Source organism: Triturus cristatus, chromosome 10 (genome assembly GCF_964204655.1).
Source record: "Triturus cristatus chromosome 10, aTriCri1.1, whole genome shotgun sequence".
Lineage (NCBI taxonomy): Eukaryota > Metazoa > Chordata > Amphibia > Caudata > Salamandridae > Triturus > Triturus cristatus.
In genome coordinates, this window is record NC_140593.1 from 258,548,310 (window position 1) to 258,567,577 (window position 19,268).

Here is a 19,268-nt window from a genome sequence, read left to right on the forward strand (position 1 = left end):
TTATTTATGTTATCTACAGCACCACTAAACATTTCCAAACCTGAGATGATGTCAGAGTTTGTCCCGTCTTTTAGCATTACTCCATCAGAAAGTGATGGGGGATAATCAGGCTTCTCTTTCTCTATCTTGGCAAGCAGTATACAGTCTAGAGAGAAGTGAGTAGTCGCTTTTTAAGATGAATACTTTGTGGTTCACTGTATTTGGGACTACCTTATGAAATAAACATAGCTATTTTCTAGGAATAGGTTAAAAACTAGATTTTTCGCACTGTACCAGGCGTTTTTGAACAATCGTTTCATATTGAGTACTCCCAATGTCATCAGCAATGCACATGGATTTATTTGCATTATCGCTCTAGCTTAAGTTGGATGCAATAGTCATAAGATTTTCACCAACATCACAGGCATAAGGATTTCTGTTATCATGTGAAAACACCTGTGCAATTTCCCTAACATCATATACAAACCGAGTGTTGCAAGAGACATTGTCTTCATGGTGGACACAGTTATTTTTGTTTTCACTGAATCCCATTTCTTCATCGAATTGTCCCAGTAAGTAGTAATTAGATGTCCAGACACCATCCATTTCATCAATGCACTAGGATTATCAAGAATACCAATTATCCCGCCGCCTGAATTTATATCATTGTCAAACTGGTCATGCATCTGATCATGAGATCTATAGAAATAAGGTCTACCACTTTTTCAAGCAACAAAAAATCCTTTTGAAAAGTCTTCATGAACATCTGGAATTCTTGTTTTCAGCTCAACAAGCATTTTAATGAGCATTGGCGTCTACCTGGCATAGTGGGTGTGGTCCAGAGCAAACATCCAAGGACAGATCATTTGCAGAGTTACAATAAACTTCTCAAAAATTGCTGATCGAATGGTATCAAGAAATTGGAAAAACAGTAATTAAAGTTGAAGTGTAATATACCAATATTTGAAATGAACAGATTCTGCATCTCTTTGTGTAATCCATTCTTTTATGAATATTTGTCCATCATAAGCCTTCTTCAAAAGTATATTCCGTGATGCAACACTAACTTCATGCATGTAGCAGAATCGTTTTACATGAGACCCTTTTAGACATTGTCCAACTTAACCCTCACTGGTAACATTGGCTTGAATTAAAATATCAGCCCAGCCACTACCAACAAGCCGATCTCCTGAAACTGCAAAGAATGACATTTCTATGTGCAATACTCCCATCATGACAACCATTTTGTCTTCCCCATACATTTCTGGAGGTAACCACAATAATTGTTTTCTGTTGCATAGACCGGTTGATTACATGTCACCACAGTAGTCTGATTAGGATTAATTGTGGCCAGTGTATGCTTTGGTATATCAAAGCAGTGGTGTACCATAGAAGGATAATTTATTGACCCATTTAATAAAGGTAGCAATACACAATGGCATTTTGTGACAGAACAGCCCAACTAGTGTGGCTTATATTGGTAGATTATGGAGCTCAGGAGTTTAAATCATCTGCAGCTATTCGTCTGACATAGGTACATTATGAATAGAAGAAAGCTGGAAGGTATTGATATTGCTTACAAGTACATTTAGATTTGGTGTTGTTGTACATTGTCACTGCAAATATTGCTCTGATAGGGAGGGAGTACATTTCTCGTTACACTCATTTTCTTCAATTTTTAAGAAGGATGATATACCCTGTACATCTGATTTTCTCTGGATCAGACATATACTGTTCCGTGGAATGACTGAGTGGATGAGGATGACGAGGGATTGTGATCAGTATTGTCTATTGCAGCACAAGTAAAAATGGAGAGTTGAAGGCCTGTTTGACACACATTCCTGTCATTGCAGAATTGCTTACATTGTTTGTTAGTTATTGTTGCTGACACTTCTTGAACTTCCTCATATGACACGCTTATGCCCAATTTGTACAGTTTGTGAACTAATTTCCATTTTCGAGTTTTAGCATGCACCATTAATCCAATATGAAGAGGTAGTGAAGTTTCATTATCTTTTTTCGTGGCAGATGTTTCCTTTAGGTTTTGCCTTCTTACACTTACTGGCATGATACTCTGCAAGCTGTGAGACTGACAAAGCTGCACTCCTCTTATCATTTACTGGGCTGTCATTTGAAATTTTACAACCGTCCATAATCATTCGAATTAGATTTAGCATAGCAGTCCCTACTGACTTTTCTTTGCAATTTTGCTCAATCTTTCCACTAAATCCATCTACTTCAATTTGAAACATTTCTTTTCAAATAATAGCAGCTGCATTGGCCAGGCAGACACCATCATGAAGAGGAGTTTGTTTACAGATACTGCATATATTTTCTCCTATATTGTTTTGGATATTAGAAGAATATCTCTACCCTATGATTCAGCTGAAAATTCTGGTATGAACGCAAGAGTCTTTTCTGTTAAACATGTGCTATGTACATATTTGTCTGCATTTTCTACACCTAATTCTGTCAAATGATGAACTACGAGTGATTTGATGTTAGATAAAATATATACTCGCAATACTTCAGATTTTGTAAGTGTATCTTCGAGATAGTTTACAATTTCACTTAATACCATGCCATACATTAATGTCAATTTGTTGTCTTTGCTTTTTTCTTTGTTCTGTATTTGCCGAAGCTGGTTATAAAAGCTAACAAGGCACTTTTTGTGGCACTTCACTTCAGTCGCAACCATATCACCACCTCTTAAGTTGGCGAATACTTTTTAGTCACTTAATGCAACTGCAGCATCTCAAACTTGATTACTCAATTCTAGTGTATGCACATTTATATAAGCTCTGCCCCTGACTCTTCATCACAGAAGAAATGTGTATCTTTCAACTCACCAACTATAAATGAAGCACGTGTACACCTTGAAGTACTCTCTAGAAAACTGTTTTGAACTAGTTTAGATTTTTTTGATAACCTTGTAAGTTTGTCTACTTTTTTTCTACACATTTTCTGGAATATTCTACAGTTTTCAATTAACAGTAGTACAACTACATCGTGATTTTTTAAACAATTTTGTCTTGATGATTGATGAAAGTCCATTTATTTAGTCAAAAGCTAGCAGATCGTCAATCAAACTTCTGTACCCAATTCCTTCATCAGAACATTTACTATTAGCTGGACACACGAAAACTTCTGGTAAATCTTGTTAACATAACACACACATATCCCAATCAATATGACTTATTCTGTACTAGATATAAACTCTTCATTATTATTTGCAAATTCATATGTTTGGTAGCCATTTTAACTCATTGACAGCGGATAATCTTTTCACAATTTCAGAAACCTGTAACAACAAAAAATAAGTTGTTAGTTTCCAAGGGCAGTACAACATACTTTTTTATTTACATCATAAGGTATTTACTTACTGGATCCATTAAAAATGTCTCATACTTCGTCAGATGTCAACTACAATACAGAATGTGTACCACTTTTGGCATTCTCGACCAGAAAAACATGTGAAATGATGTGATGGGTGCCTAACATTAGATTCATAATCGCATTACAAGTAATATCGCCAGCCATTTTCTTTTTTGATGTTATACGGGCAAAGTAGCCATACGATTTTTGGAGTCTATATCATCACTCATTTTTTACCTTATCATTGTCCAAAGTTTCATGTTGGTGTCATATTTTGCACATTTATAACGCTAAGCTACCTCACTAATATGCATATTTTAGGACATTTATTTTGCACTGATCTGGCTATGTGATGCTCCTACAGTAAAAAACCCTTCATGCAGATTGTCCATCTGGATTCATATCTCATTGAGCTGCAAAATTAAGCCTATCACAAGTAATCATCCCAACATCCAACACCTAATTTTAACTTTCCTCTATGGCTCACAAATCTCAATTGTTAATGTATATTGAAGAAAGGAATCTCTAAGAGAAACTGCAGAGGTGCTCTTGACTCTAAGGCACTAGTTCCTTAGTTTTTGGATCCGAGAACTCTCCACAACCTGGTGGTAATCACTGCAGGAGATTTCAATACTTCATTTGATTTTTATGAAGAGTACAAACAATGCTATAGGATGGAGACAAGGTATGGGTATTTCAGCCTTAAAGGAAAGTAACCTGAGACACCTCAGAGCAAAAGGGTGCCAACTAGCCCTGATGAGTCTATCTAATTCATTATGCACCTATAAACGGAGAACCGAATCAGAAAGTCCAAGGTAACCACTTTTAAGAATGGTTATCTTTAGTTAATAGTAGATTTCATCCTTTAGGACATTTACCACTAGGATAGAATGTGTCACTTGATCATAGAAACACAGTGGGAAAGCGACAACGATGCCTAGTGCTCTCCCTCCTCCTCAACATCCATTCCCATTCCATCCCACGTATCGCTGATCATATCATCCATCAGGCTGCACAGCTCTGCCTGAGGTTGAAATGGCATGAAGTACAATCTACTAATGCCTTACGTCAATATCTACTGCTTTACAAGATGTGCTGGCACAAGGACAAAGCTCCCCCTCTTGTTCACAACAGATCATGAACAAATATATAAGCCTTGCAATATTTATAGTGCCTTTATTATCTAGGGCAATTCTGCTTAGGAAGAAAAGTACATTAAATACAGTTAAGTATATTTCCAATGAATGTAAATATCTTAGTAATGCATTGAAATTGGTTTTATTTATGATTAAAAGATCACAAGGAATCTTCATAGTCTACCAATGAAAGACAACTGCACGTTCATGGTCCATGTTTTTGCTTCGTATGGCCCAATCATTTTCTGACCTCCTCAGCTTCAAAAAGCCTGCAAGAGCCTGTGATTGACAAATATTAATAAATTGCCCCCTCCCATGATGCCTTGGAATCTTTTCTTATCTTGCTGACAATTTGTTTTTAGAAGCACTTGACATGCCACCAGAACATTTTACAAAACCTTCACCCTACCTGTTTAAGACAACGAATCACATCCTGTCTCTTCACCAATGTATTTGCCTAAACATACTCTCATATTGTTAAAACTGTAAATGAGTCTTTGAGCAATATATGACACCTTGATTGGTTCATAAAAGCATCAATTGAACAGCTAAAAGAAAATAGATTGTTCAAAAGAGACATATGCTATCATAGCCTCTGATGTCCCATCCTTTGGATCATTGATTCTGACTCCCCTGAAAATATATACACATACTTTTGCAGGTTAAGGTGTACAGTATCTAGAGAATATTGTCATTCCTATAGGCAAGTCCTGCTCATGTCCACTTGGAAATGCAAGTACAACATTTACATGCCGCAAAGTGATCACTGAATACACATTTCTCGTCAATTTCCATCTGTGCACCCAGGATCTGGAACAACATCCCCATATCCATCAGGACAGGATCTGGAACAACATCCCCGTATCCATCAGGACTGCCTCAACGCAGCTCCAATTTAGGAAAGAGTTGTAGAAACGCCTCTTTAAAGAACACTACATCACAATGCATTAACCCTCCACAGTCCAGCAACCTCACCTATCTCTCCTTGACTTAATGCTTGTCTCTAACCCTGCACAGCAACACATTGCCTTCTTGGCCGGGCTTGAGTTATAGAAATATAATTTACATGCATACATATACATACATGCATACATTTGTTTATACAAGATCATTGATTCAATGCAACGTCTCAACTTGACTGCTTTTGTGTAGCCGCTCTAACTTAATTTTCTCACAGGAAATATTTTCACACAATATGACACTAGCTTTAAGTTCATATGAGATATTTCTAGAACTCATTTAAACAGCAAAGGGCACAGAGTATATTGTCTTGCCAAGCATCTTGCAGATGTCATACATTTTGATTATTGTGCATGCAGGGAATTTGTGATTAATGATGAATTTCAGAATGTACTTCTCCTATCTGTTATGTGTTACTAAGGAAACATAGTTTCATTGAAACATTTTGATTAATTCTTATGCTTATCATCTGCAGTTATTTATATCACTGAGTTGCACAGTATGAGTGGACACCTTTTATAGAAGTGCCACATCATTTTATTAATACTCATAATCAGTTTCACTCCATGAGATCTGTCTGCCACAATGCTGCTCATTCTGTGCACTTATATCTGAACAGTATTAATTAATGAATAAAAAGGTGTTTAATTTGGAAGATTCCGTGATGTAAAGAAGGATTTATCCACTGCCCAATCTTCTGGATTTGCTAAAATTACCCTGCCAAATATTTTAGCTAGAGCATCCAGCAACGAGATCAGCTTAAAATTGGAGGGGGAATCTCTTTCTCCTTTCTTGAACATGGGTACTACTATAGATTCCCTCCCAGTCGCTCTACAAACATTTGTTACCAGAGGGGCCCAGAAGTTAAGATTGGATTTGAAGAGTTCTGCAAGGATTACAATCATAAACATATGCTTAATTTTCAGTTCTAGTGGGATTATAATTTCATCATTTTTACAAATAAATGTGCTGTCTTTTTAGACTCCCTGGCACAAGCTTCTGTCCGTAAAGATTTGCCAATCAAGGGAGAAATGGGAAGCTAATGTCTGGGCAGCACATTTGAATGAATGCTATTGATGTAACATAGAAAGAATGGATGTACTTGGCATATTATTTAGTGTTCTATACTCCGCCGCGGGTGAATTGCATATATATCGTGGACTCTTTTATGAACATTGCTGCTGACAACAGTATGTACATACCACACTGTGCAATTGCCCATGCTCTCTTTTTTGCTTATGATTTTTGTTGTCTGTGTTCCTCGTAATTGTATAAAACCAAATATAGAGATTTCTAAATAAAAACATAGGCAATGACAAATTATAAATGGAATTCAGAGAAAAAAATGGGAATGAAATGCAATTGTACTTAGTGAAAAAAGGGGGATGCCTTTGCAAATGGTGGGTCTGCTACTTCCACTCCACCAACTAACATCCCCCCTCCAGTGGTAGAGGCCAGGTGTAGGAGAGTAGGATCTGCTTCACATGGGTACCCCCACTTTTTGCTGGTGTTTCACTGTTTTTCGACCTTTGTCTGGCGGTGGCCCTGCTAATCAGGACCCCAGCCTAGCTGCTTCCTCTAAAAAATGGCTTCCATGTACATTAGGTACATTTTTGTAATTGGATTCTGGAGTCCCTTATAAGCCCCTAGTATATGGTATACTATGTACCTATGGCATAGGTACCTCAGAGGCCTACCAGGGGCTGAAGCATGTATTATGCCACCCCTGGAAAGCACTCCAAAATGACACCACTACTGCAGCCTGGGTAAGGTGGTGCTTGCACCCCTTACTGTGGTATAGGCTACCTATATCACTACCATTGCACACACATATAAAACATATAAGTCACTCCTATGGCAGGCCTTAACAATCCTGAAGGCAGAGTGCTTGGTTTTATGTGAGAGGGTGCCCCTGCATGAGCAGAGCCCCTCTGCAGCGCTCGGAGTACCTCCTCTGATGCTGTTTGTGGTGCAGCCTGACCATATACTCTTAAGTGCATTATAACCTTGTGGTAAATGCTAACTTTAGACTTTGTTTTTGGTGTCAAACGCTTTGGAATACTACCCCCCCCCCACCAGTTCTGGTGGCGGGGGTAGCATTCCACCCTTCTAGAGGAAAAGACATGTTCACACTGGTCTACCCACTAAAGTCTTTCTAAAGCCCTGGCATCACAAAATGGATGCCACTGCCACAGACACGGGTCTGGCCTACTGCTGCTGACCGAAACTCCGGCAGGGGAGGCCTGGACAATTGGTTTCCTGTCCCAGGGAGGTGTAACCACCTCCCCAGACAGGCAGATGTGTATTGGGGCTGGGCAGGAGCACTCTCTGGTGCTTTGAAGTCCTGCACTGGGGACACACTTGGTGTCCCTGTGCATAGTCCAGTTCAAACCAGTTGCAGGGGCTACCTGCCCCTGCTCTGTTGTGAAACTGGACAAAGGAAATGGGTGTAACCACCCCTCTTTCCAAACCCTCCCATAAGTGGGTCCCTAGAGTATGTCCAACCCCCAAACTTAGTATAAGTATGGGAACCCAGTCCTTGAGACTTTATATTACCCTGGACGAAACTCTGTAACATATATCCTGGACCTTCGACTTTCTATTTCCGCTATAAGATGGAAGAAATCTCCCTTGGGGTCAAGGAGTCACTCCTCTGCTTGGCAGGCCCCAAAGAAGCAACTTTCTGGTCTGCAACTCTGAAGCTTCCGCCGGACGCCAAAGTCTTTGCATCACCAGAGGTAGATTTCCAGAAGTAAAAAGTGACTTAAGTACAGTACGAGGGAACAGCTTCAGGGTAGTGTCATTTTAAAGGCTGATACATATCACCATGGACCTGCCTAAGGGTGCTGTCCCTTTAAAGACATATACATATTACCATGGACCTGCTTAAGGGTACTGTCCCTTTAAACACCTATTCATATTACCATAGGCTTAGGCATATTTTCCTGTGAGAGGGGTAGAAAAGGGCAAACACAGAGAGAAAGACCAGAATATCTCTTTCCACAGGTTTCCCAATAGGGCAATAGATCCAAGCTTGCACTAAGAGGATATACTGTATTAGCATAGGTAATAGATTTTGCTAGTTATCTCATACACATTGATAAATGTGTACCACTTTATATTGCCCTATAGTATATTATGTACAGTGGGGTAAACAACTTTTTCTCAGTATGCAAAATCACTAGCTAGACATTCATGATTTGACTGGTAATGGATGTTTCATTAAGTTCTGAGTCTGAGTCTCTACCCAACACCACCACTCTGAGTTAGCCTTGGACCAATCATGTTTGCTACCCTCAGGATGCTAAACTTGTGTCCTTGGAATTCAGATTTGAGTCCAACACTAAGGTAAAGCCACAGGACATCAGTTGTAAAAAAGGATCTCATTGTATCATGTTGAGCCCAGTAACCCCTATCTGCCCTTGGACTTCAGACAAATCTCCCACATCCCTCATTATGTGAGGAGACTAATTTCCAATGGGGCCTTTAACACTGTCATTGCAGATTCATCATGATTATTCCTGAAATTGTGGCTGCTGGGGTAAACATTAGAGAATAAGTAATTACTGGGGAATCAGACCCAGTATTACTGATTGCCCAAATAAGTTCTCCTTCTATAATCCTCATTAAACATCTGGAGTTAAAGGGACCAATAGTTGTATGCTCAGGTGGGCTCTCTGAGGTGCATCCCTCCCTCCCCCTTCACAACTACTTTCAATCAAATCACAGTCACAAGAGCTCAGGTCTAGTTGCAAATATTGCATTGAAGTCAAATGTGTTCAGTATTTACCTGAGCAAAGATGTGAGACATGGTGGGAGTTCAAAGGGCAGGGTGCAGGTCTGATTAAAAGTTGCACTCTGGTGGACCCCAGACCTTTGATGCTTAATGTAAACCAACAAGGTCAGCAGCAACAGCAGACATCAGAGTTGTAGAGCGTGCCTATTAGCCATCTTTACTGTGACATCAGGGCTTGGGTTAGTTTCCAGGTGGTGCTTCAGAACCTGGAGAACAAAAGGGAACAGCAAAAGGAAGCCTGAAAGGAGCATAAGGACAAACAGGATGCAGACTGCAGTCACTTTCAGACAGTAGGGACTCAGAGACATTCAAGCAGCAAACACCCTGAGCTGTCACAGCCCCTTGGAGTTTGCAAAGTGGACAACTGAACTTGGACTTAAAGGATGGGGCTTAGCTGCCATTGACAAAAACTTTAAGAATGTATGCATCGTCATCCAAACATTATCAATGGACTTGTAACTCTTTACAATCATTTATTCTGTAAGCAGAGAAACAGACGTGTCATCTTGAGGTGGATTTGTGGTCGATCTTGGTATAGCAGATTGTCAAAAACTACTGTTATACAAAGCTACAGATCCAAAGAGGTATGATTACAGAGCACATGTAGCTGGTGGCAAAAACACCCCTGATGACTGTGCATATCTGTGGTCCTTAGGACAGACATACAATTTATTATTCACTATGGATAAAGAGCTAATCATGAAATGAAATAAATGCAAATATTTTTGTCCTTGCTTTATCAAGCTAAGAAGGATATAAGGCAGAACCTAATGTGCCTGAGTATTAACATTTTCATGTGATACACACAGATGAAGCAAGCACAATCACCAATCTGTCTTAGACACTAAAGGCAATACTAATTATGTTTTCAGATTTACAGCTCCAGAGACCTGCTCCTCTGGTCCTTTATTTTGTTGCCACAGAAAAGGTCATGCTGTTCTTCCAATAATCCCAAATACAGAGGTGAGGGGTAATGTTTTTACACATTATCCCTTTATCATGTGCAGAACAGTGTACAAGATGAAAAGCATCCAGCATTAGCCAAAAATATGCATCACTATTGTGAGAATTTGCGTTACTGGTGGAGGGGGGTGGAAACCCTATTTAGGCAACTACCACAATACTGGTCAGGGTGAACCACAAAAGTCACTAAATTAAGCTATGCTTAACCCTCTGGTAGCTTGGAACAAAAGCAGTCAGGCATAATTCAGAGCCAATGTGTAAACTTATATCTTAATAAATAATTATGAACCAAAATGACAAAAATCCAGTCAGTAAAACTGGAGAAATTCAATAAAAAAGTGTAGCTAAATGTAGCACCAAAAAGCATAAAGATTAAACTGAGTATCTGGTCCTGCTGGACTGTGACAAATTCACAAGTTCAGGCTGACCACGATGGAGCGCAAGCCAGGCAGAGGACCAAATTTGGCCTGTTGAGAGTTACACCTTATGTCCTTGTTGCAACGTCTGCTCGACATTGCTTTGCCAGGCTACTCATAGTCATGTGTCAATTCCAATGAAGCTGTTCAGATAGGCTTTGTTGGACATTGCTGAATTCTATGTCAGTTCTGATGAAGCTGTTAGCTGTGTGGCAAGGCACAGGGCTTTGCGTCACTCTGAGTCAGGTTCAGTTAAGCCATCAGCTATGTGGTGAGGCTTTACTTGGCTCTGCGTAACCCAGCATCAGTTCCGATTAAGCTTTCAGCTGTGCAGCGAGGCTTTACTGGGCTTCATGTTTCGTCATGTCATATTTGATGGAACCTTCAGTAGGCCGGGAGGGGTCCTCTCTGATGCCAGCCAAGGGTCAAGGACCTGGAGAGACTCCTATCTTAAGGATCAGGAACTCTCTCCAGCAGAGGCCAGCAGAGCTCTAGTTGCATATCCAGGCAGCTGAAGTGCAGCAGATCAGCTAAGTAGTTGCAGGGAGGCCTCTGGAGCTTGTTGTGTTCTTTTTGTTCAGAACAGGAGATTAGCCAACTGGGCCTTTGGAGTCACTTACCCTAGGATGAAGGAAGCAGGTCCAGTCTTCCTTCTCAGAGAGCAGGGCAGGAATAAAGCAGCAGGCCAGTGCTCTGAAAGCAGAACAGTCCTTCTTCAAAAGTGTCCACATGTCAAGAAGTGTACTGAAAAGATGGTCTGAGGCTCCAATATTTATAACAGGTGACAATTTTGAGGTGGGACAAACATAAAGAAACCCCCTCACTCCCCCATCTGGTCTGGGAAATCCTTCCCACCCATGCCAAGGCGTCAAGGAGTCTGTGTTGACAATAGGTTTGTATCAAGTTATTTGTGAGTATGCTGAAGCTAGCCCCTCTGAGATGTAATCGGAGCAAAGACCAACTATGCCCCTCCCATTCTGGCAGGGTGGCCTGTCCTGCAAACCTTTAGTCCTCCTTTGTCTCACTGTCTGGGAGGAATGCATAAAGGACAACTGCCAATTTCACCCAGGCATGTGACCCATGATACAGGTTTCAAGCACCAAATGGTTAGGACAAGACAATGTGAACTTTCTAAAATAGGCATTTTCAAAGTGGTGACTTAAAGTCTGATTTTACCATTAAAACAGATTTAAAAATACAATTCATTTGAGACCAAGCATGACTTTCCTACCTGTTCCCAATCAAAAGTTGACATTTATTTAATGTAATTTAATGTTAAGTAGTGGAAAATGTTTTAGGAGTTTTCATTTATAGGACATGTAGAACTTAAAAGTACATATCCACATGTTTAAAGTCCCTGCACTTTGCCCTATGGGCTTTTTAGGGCCTATCTAAGAGGTGGCTCGTATGTGTTAAAAATGAAGGTTTAGGCTTAGCAAAATGCTTATTTTGCCAGGTCGAAATGACAGGTTAAAACTACACACAGGCTGCACTAACAAGCATGAGACATGTTTGAAGGGCCATGTAAGTGGGTTGCACAGTAAGTGCAGAAGGCCCACTAGTAAAATTTAATTTACAAGCCAAGTACATGTAGTACCACTTTACTAGGTACTTACCAGTAAGCTAATTTTCCCAATTGGGTGTAAGCCAATGTTACTATGTTATAAGGAGTAAACACAAGTACTTTAGCACTGGTTAGCAGTGGTAAAGTGCCCAGAGTCCTAAGTCCAACAAAAACGAATTTGAGCAAACAGGAGGGGAGAAAGCAAAATGTTTGGGGGAACGCCACACAAAAGGCTGTCATGTCTAACAAATATGTATAGCATACGGAGAAAATTCCTAGAACATGCCTATGGCTATGCAGTTGATGCAATCAAAAATAATTTAAAATATCTGCATATCTGCTAAGTGGCCCCATGACATATAATGCTGTTGGGTACTCTTGGTGGTTAAGCAAACAGTATTTTGCTTCATGGGTGTTTTCTTAGCACTTTAAGAGGCCTTAATAATCACAGGATGGAATGTGCTGCTGGCTTAAGAGCCACTGAAGGTGCCCCTGAAATATCAAACCTGACATGGGGCCGCTTGGCTGCTATGACTTCCCAATGAACAATTCACAATATATGACTTGTTATTTCTATTTTACCTGTTAAAGAAAGGGCATACAAATACTAGAGTACAAAGTGTTGTGGCCCAAAATGTCAGCATTGGCTTAGAGTGTGATGTAGCTATGGTAGCTATGTCTAATTGATTGTATACACGTTACCATGATTAATGAACTGGCAGCTGAGAGGGTAGGTGTTATTGACAAACATTGCCCCTACAGTTGCCAAAAAGCATTATGGGACATTGTTATGCATTAATAGTTCTCTGATCTGATGTGAAGATGAAGTGTTTAAAAAAAAATCACCGTTGCTTGTTGGGAAAAATTAACCTTACATCCTGTGTTAATGACTAAAATACACTCTTGACGGGATTCCTGGTTTCTTCAACTCTTGGGTACAAAATTATCACCCCTGCACTGGGAAAATTATAACAAGTCCAACTTATGTTTTCTCACTTCAAACACAACACATTGATGCTTAGGCTGTATTTGTGTATGATTCCTTTGTTAAATAACTATTTCTAATAAGACGTGCATAATTATGGTTTTGAAAATAAGGTGATTTTACTGTTGCAAAGTTCAAATTTGAGCTTTTGCAATGGCAAAATGGCACTTTTAAAGGTAAAAAACACAAATTGCATTTCGGTAACACATTATTAAATCCCAATTTGGATTTCAAACTCAATAAAGAATTGGTACTCGAAAGGGGCATGTTAGAAATGGAGGTCTCTAGTTGGCAATGCATTGCACCTTTGTCCAAGTAGGGGCCCTTGCTTCTAGTCAGGGTAAGGAAGTTACACCCTTAGACAACCCTTGCTCACCCCCTTGGTAGTTTGGCATGGGTAGGCAGGCTTATCTCATAGGCAATGTGTAAAGCATTTGTGCACACAGACAGTAACTCAGTTAAAACACTACAAATGGACACCACACCAGTTTAGAAAATGGGAAATTTTTATCTAAACCAAACAAGACCAAAATGATAAAAATCCACCATACATATGTCAAGCTATCATCAAAGATAGATTATTCACAATCATAAACTTGTAGCAACAAATAGCTCCACCTGGAGCTATTATGAAATTGTGACGGATGAAAATCCCAAAGTACGGCGCTCACCGCGACATGCTCAGGCCGGGCACAGAGTTGAATGGACCCCAAAAAGGGCTCCTTGGCAAACGAGGAAAACAAAGATGGTGCAGGGTGTCGGGGAGGTGATGTGTCATTGGCAGTGGGTGGTGTCAGTTCCTTAAGACCACAGGTGAGGTGAGGCATTGGTTCCTTACGACCACAGGGTAGGTGAGGCGTTGGTTCCTTACTATGATGCAGGGGAAGAGAGGTGTTGATTCCTACTGTTGCCGGGGAGGTGAGGCCTCGGTTCCTTACTGTTGCGGCAGAGGTGACATCCCGATGGGGTCATGATGGTGGTTCCTTACAACAGTGCGGGGTCAATGGATTTGGGAGGTCACCCATGTCAGTTATGGGCTCTGTGAAAATGAAGCACCGGTGTCGGTGAGGACGGGGATCTGGTGCGAGTCTGGGCAGTGCATCATGAGCGTCACGAGCAGTGCCCTCAGCTCTGGTGCAGGCTGCGGCATTGGTGACGCCATCAGAGTGAATACAGTGCAGCGTCTGCTGGCATTGGGGTTGCGGTGCAAGTTGGGGCAGTGCATTGTGCACTTAATGAGCAGTGCCCATGGATAGGTTGCAGGTCGCGATGACTCTCGCCGGCGTCGGTGTTGCTTTTTACCTCTGTGGCAGCTACCACTGCAGTTCCAAGTGCAGGAGGTGAGAGGAATTGAAGTCTTTGTGCCCCTGAGACCTCAGAACAGGAGGCAAGCTCTACACCAAGCACTTTGAGATCTTCAGCAAGCAGGATACACAGCACAGTTCAGTCTTTGTCCTCTCCTTGGCAGAAGTAGCCACTGCAGGCCAACCCAGCACAGCATCCACACAGCAATGAGACAGTACTCCTCGGCGTGTCTTGGGCTAAAAAAATTCCACGGACTCGATAATTCTCGCCCCGGTGCCTCCTTGACTCACGGGTTCACACTCTGCGACTCTGGGCAATAGCTTGCTTAATCTCCACAACGGCCCCTCGCGGCGGGATGCCTGACTTTCACCTTGTGGATACCCCGTTATCTCACAGGGGAATACCAGGACGGGTTCCCTAAGCAAGCGCCGGGAAACCCACTGCGGGTAGCTGTGCGCTATATAAGCGCAACTACATTTACATTTACATTTACTCCTCCTTACAACTTTTCCATCTCTGCTCCTTGGCAGAGTTTCCTCTTGAGTCCAGAAGTATTCTAAAGTTCTGGGGCCCAATATATATACCACATTTCCTTTGTTATCTTTTGGCAAAGAGTCTCTCAGCTCAGTCCAAACAGTGTCTCTCTTCTCTGGTTCACCTTCTCAGCAGGAGGTGGAGACAGCATTGTACACAGGAGACAGGGCCTAATCAGGTGCAAGGAAAACTTCTCCCACTACTCCAAATGCAACCCAGGTCTTTCTAAAAGTGGCATTTTCAAACCCACAATATAAAAACCATATTTAGAAAAAGAAGTTTTATTAAATTCTGAGTTCAGAGAGCCTACCATCGATTTCTTTATTTTGTCATACTGGAAAGTTATACTTGTAAGAAATAAACTCCCATATTACTCTATGTGACAGATAGCCTTCCAGTAGTGAAAAACAAAATTGGAAAGTATTTCACTATCAGTACATGTCACACACACCAGGAAATGTCCTACCTTTGACACACACTGCACCCTGTGCAGGGGGCTACCTTGGGCCTACCTCAGGGGTGCCTTACATGAAAGAAAAGGGAAGGTTTGGGCCTGGCAAGTGGGTGTACTTGCCTGGTCGACATGGCAGTTTAAAACTACGCGTGCAGACATTACAGTGGTAGGTCTGAGACGCATTTACAGGGCTACTCATGTGGGTGGCACAACCAGTGCTGCAACCCTACTAGTAGCATTTGATTTACAGGCCCTGACAAACTCAGTCGACTTTACTAGGGACTTACCAGTAAATCAAATATGCCAATCATGGATAACCAATCACAATAACTGTTGGAAGTGGCGGTCCTTATGGCTTACCGCTGCCACCAAATGCTGGAGGCAGGAGTCCCCGACCCCTCGCTTCAACGTTAGGCTAAGTAAGGACACCGTCTTAGATAGCCTTGCTCACCTCCTTAGTAGCTTGGCACGAGCAGCCAGGCTTATCTCCAAGGCACGAGTGTTCAGTATGTGCAACCACGCTCACCGTAACCCCATGATGTCACTACAAATAGACTTCACACGAGTGTTGATAAAATGAGTATAATCTTTATGGTGGGTTGCTAGGTTCTAATCCCAACCACCGCTTCTAACCAACAGTTAAGCTGACTTCTAACTGTTTCCAAATGGTTAGGCCTTTTGAATTACTAGAATCACACACGTTGCAAAAGGAAACAAATACTGCAATGCGTAATGATATTCTCTTATACTGTGCCACACAGAAACAATGCCATACGTAGCGCCACAGTCATGTACTTTGCAATTGAAGGGATAATGCAATGTGTATCACCACCAGCATACCCTGTACCAGGAAGAAATAAAGCAATGCGTTGCGCTACAATCCTGTACGGTGCAATGAAGAAATAATACACTGCGCCACGTTATACTCGGATACTGTGCACTGAAGAAATAATGCAATGCGCCGCGTTACAATCAGGTAATATGCAAGGGAAAAATAAAGCAGTGCGTAGCGCACCAAGTATGTAGTTCATCAGACACAAATGAGGTCAGGTGTCATACGACAGTTCGATAGTTCGTTGGCAGAAATAATGCAAAGTGTAATACGAAAGTTTTACGTGCTCCGTTAACAGTGGCCCCGTTATGGATCAAATCATGACACAAAAGTACTGCTTCCCACTCTGGCCCCAGCACTGCCCCTCCTTGGGTCAGCGCGGCTCATGCAGCTGACTGAAACGGGAGGCCGAGAGAGTGTCCCTCCTGGCCCGCACCCCACCCCAGGTGTTGATCCACGTTACCTGGGGGGGCATGACCCCACTCTCCTCCCCGATGTCAGTGACTTGGGCCATGATCCAGAACTCCGTGATGGGTTGCGGTGGACTCGGGCCAGTGGCTCAGCTCTTCTGTGGCTGCCGGTCTGGGCCGCTGCGGTTGACTCCGAGGGTCCAATGACCCGGCCTTCCTTCCGGCGGTCTCAGTCCACCCCGAGATCCGCCCTCAGCACTGTGGAGACTTTACTTCCAATTCGGTGCCCCCCTACTCAGGCACTCCTCACCAGCGCCTCAGGTTGCACTTCAACATGCTCACTGGGCGTCCGAGACTCGCCTCTTCTCTGGTGCTCACGACCATCCAGCCCTCTTCACTAACGCTGCGCTTGCACCTCAACACCCACCCTGCGCGTTCAAGTTTCTCCTCTTCTCCTGGTGCACACGATGCCAGGCGCTCTTCACCAACATCCTGGCTGCACCACGACATGCATTCTGCGTGTCCAACTCTCACCTCTTCTCCCGGTCCACACGATGTCCAGGCGCTCCTCACCAACACCCTGGCTGCACCAAGACACCCACCCTGTGCGTTGGAGACTTACTTCTTCTTTTGGTGCCTACGAGGCCCAGGCGCTCTTCACCAACACCTGGGCTGCACCACAACCCGCACCCTGTGCGCCCGAGACTCACTTCTTCTGTTGGTGCACACAATGCCCAGGCGCTCTTCACCAACACCCTGGCTGCACCACAACACGCACCCAGCGTGTCCGAGTCTCGCTTCTCCATTTGATGCACACAAGGCCCAGGCGCTCTTCACCAACATCCAGGCTGCACCACGACATGCACACGGCTCGTCCGAGCCTCACCTTGTCTCTCGGTGCACACCGCGGCCAGGCGCTCCTCACTAACGCCTTGGCCTGCACTTCGAAACACACCCAGCACGTTCGAGACTTAGCTTACTCCTGCATCCCCACGATCACACGGCTCAACTTTTGAGGGTCTCAAGATGCAAAGGCACGCGCACACCACATTGCTTGGGACTTCTCCGGAAACTTTTATGATCCTGTATTTCCAAACAGGAAGCCAGCTAACCTCGGGCTCTTGGGGGTTACAAGACACAGCACAAAGCACAGTCTTCTTCAATCAGGGGGACCCAGCACCTCCAAGCACAGTCCCAACAGCCTCTCCCTTAGTTAGAACAGCAAACTGCAGACCAGCCCCAGATCACGAAGCAAGGATTGGTCTTTCCACAGCAGTCTCTTCAGTTGCTCCTTCTTTAGTAGAGGTTCCTCATGACCACAGAATGGGTCTAAGCCTTTACAGTCTCTATCCATATCTGTTTCATTCCCACTTTCAGGGGTTTCAACTCTCCTAGTTCTACCCCTTAATGTCTTTGAAGTTCGTATGTGCTCAGGGGTCCCTGACCCCTCCCTAAATCAGTTCTGGGAGTCTCACTCCCAGTGTTACCTCTCTCCCTTTGATACTAGGGGTCTGGATCCTTATTCACTCAGCAGGAGATGGGTCAATTGGTTTATAGCACCAGCCCAGGCCTTTTCATCTCCCGGGCTTCTTCTCCTCCTACTCTCCAGATGCAGGGCAGCCTGATGCCCTCTCAACACCTCCCTGGGTCAAGACCTCTCCCAGCTCCTCTCACCTTTCAGTTCCAGACAGACAATCCACATTTCAGAGATTCACAGGAATGCTCAGAGCACAAAACTCAGCCTTTTTCTAAAACATTGGTTTATGAACACACAGTGACAAAACCACCTTCACAGAAAGATGTGTTATAACACTGCGAGTTCATTCATACTGGACTTCAGCTCTCTATTATAAACTGACAGGAAACTAGGCTAACAGACACAACACCCAGCCTCCCCCATTCTGTCCTATGTGCAGGATGGCCTTTCATCAGTGAAAAACGGAATGGAGAGTTTTTCACTCTCAGAACATAATACACACCTCAGTTTATGTTCTGCCTTTTACCTACACTGCACCCTGCCCAGGGGTTACCTGAGACCTACCACAGGGGTGCCCAATGTGTATGGAAAATGGAAAATCAGGCCTGACAAGTGGTTGCACTTGTCAGGACAACATGCTAACTTAGCATTCTGCAACGCAGGCCCTACACTAAAGGCCTGAAATCCCTTGTCTGCGTGCCCTTGCATTACTAGCCCTTGCACACACAGTGCACATTACTAGGGACTTTTACTAGTAAGGCAAACACACCAATCATGGCCAACCAATCACCATTACATTTGAAACAGGGAACTCTGGTTCTTTGACACTGCTCAGCAGTGGCAAAGTACCCAAAGCATCTAAATTGGCTACTCTATGTCAGGAAAATGGTCTAGGGGGAAAGCAAAAAGTTTAGGGAACTTTAGCCAAAAAGGCCAAGTTCTACAATAACAATTTACACAGAGAGCCTATGCACTTTAGCACTGATCAGCAATGGTAAAGTGTCCAGAGTCCTAAAGTCAACAAAAACTGGTCAGGAAAAATAGGAGGAAGAAGCAAAATGTTTGAGGATAAACCTGCAAAA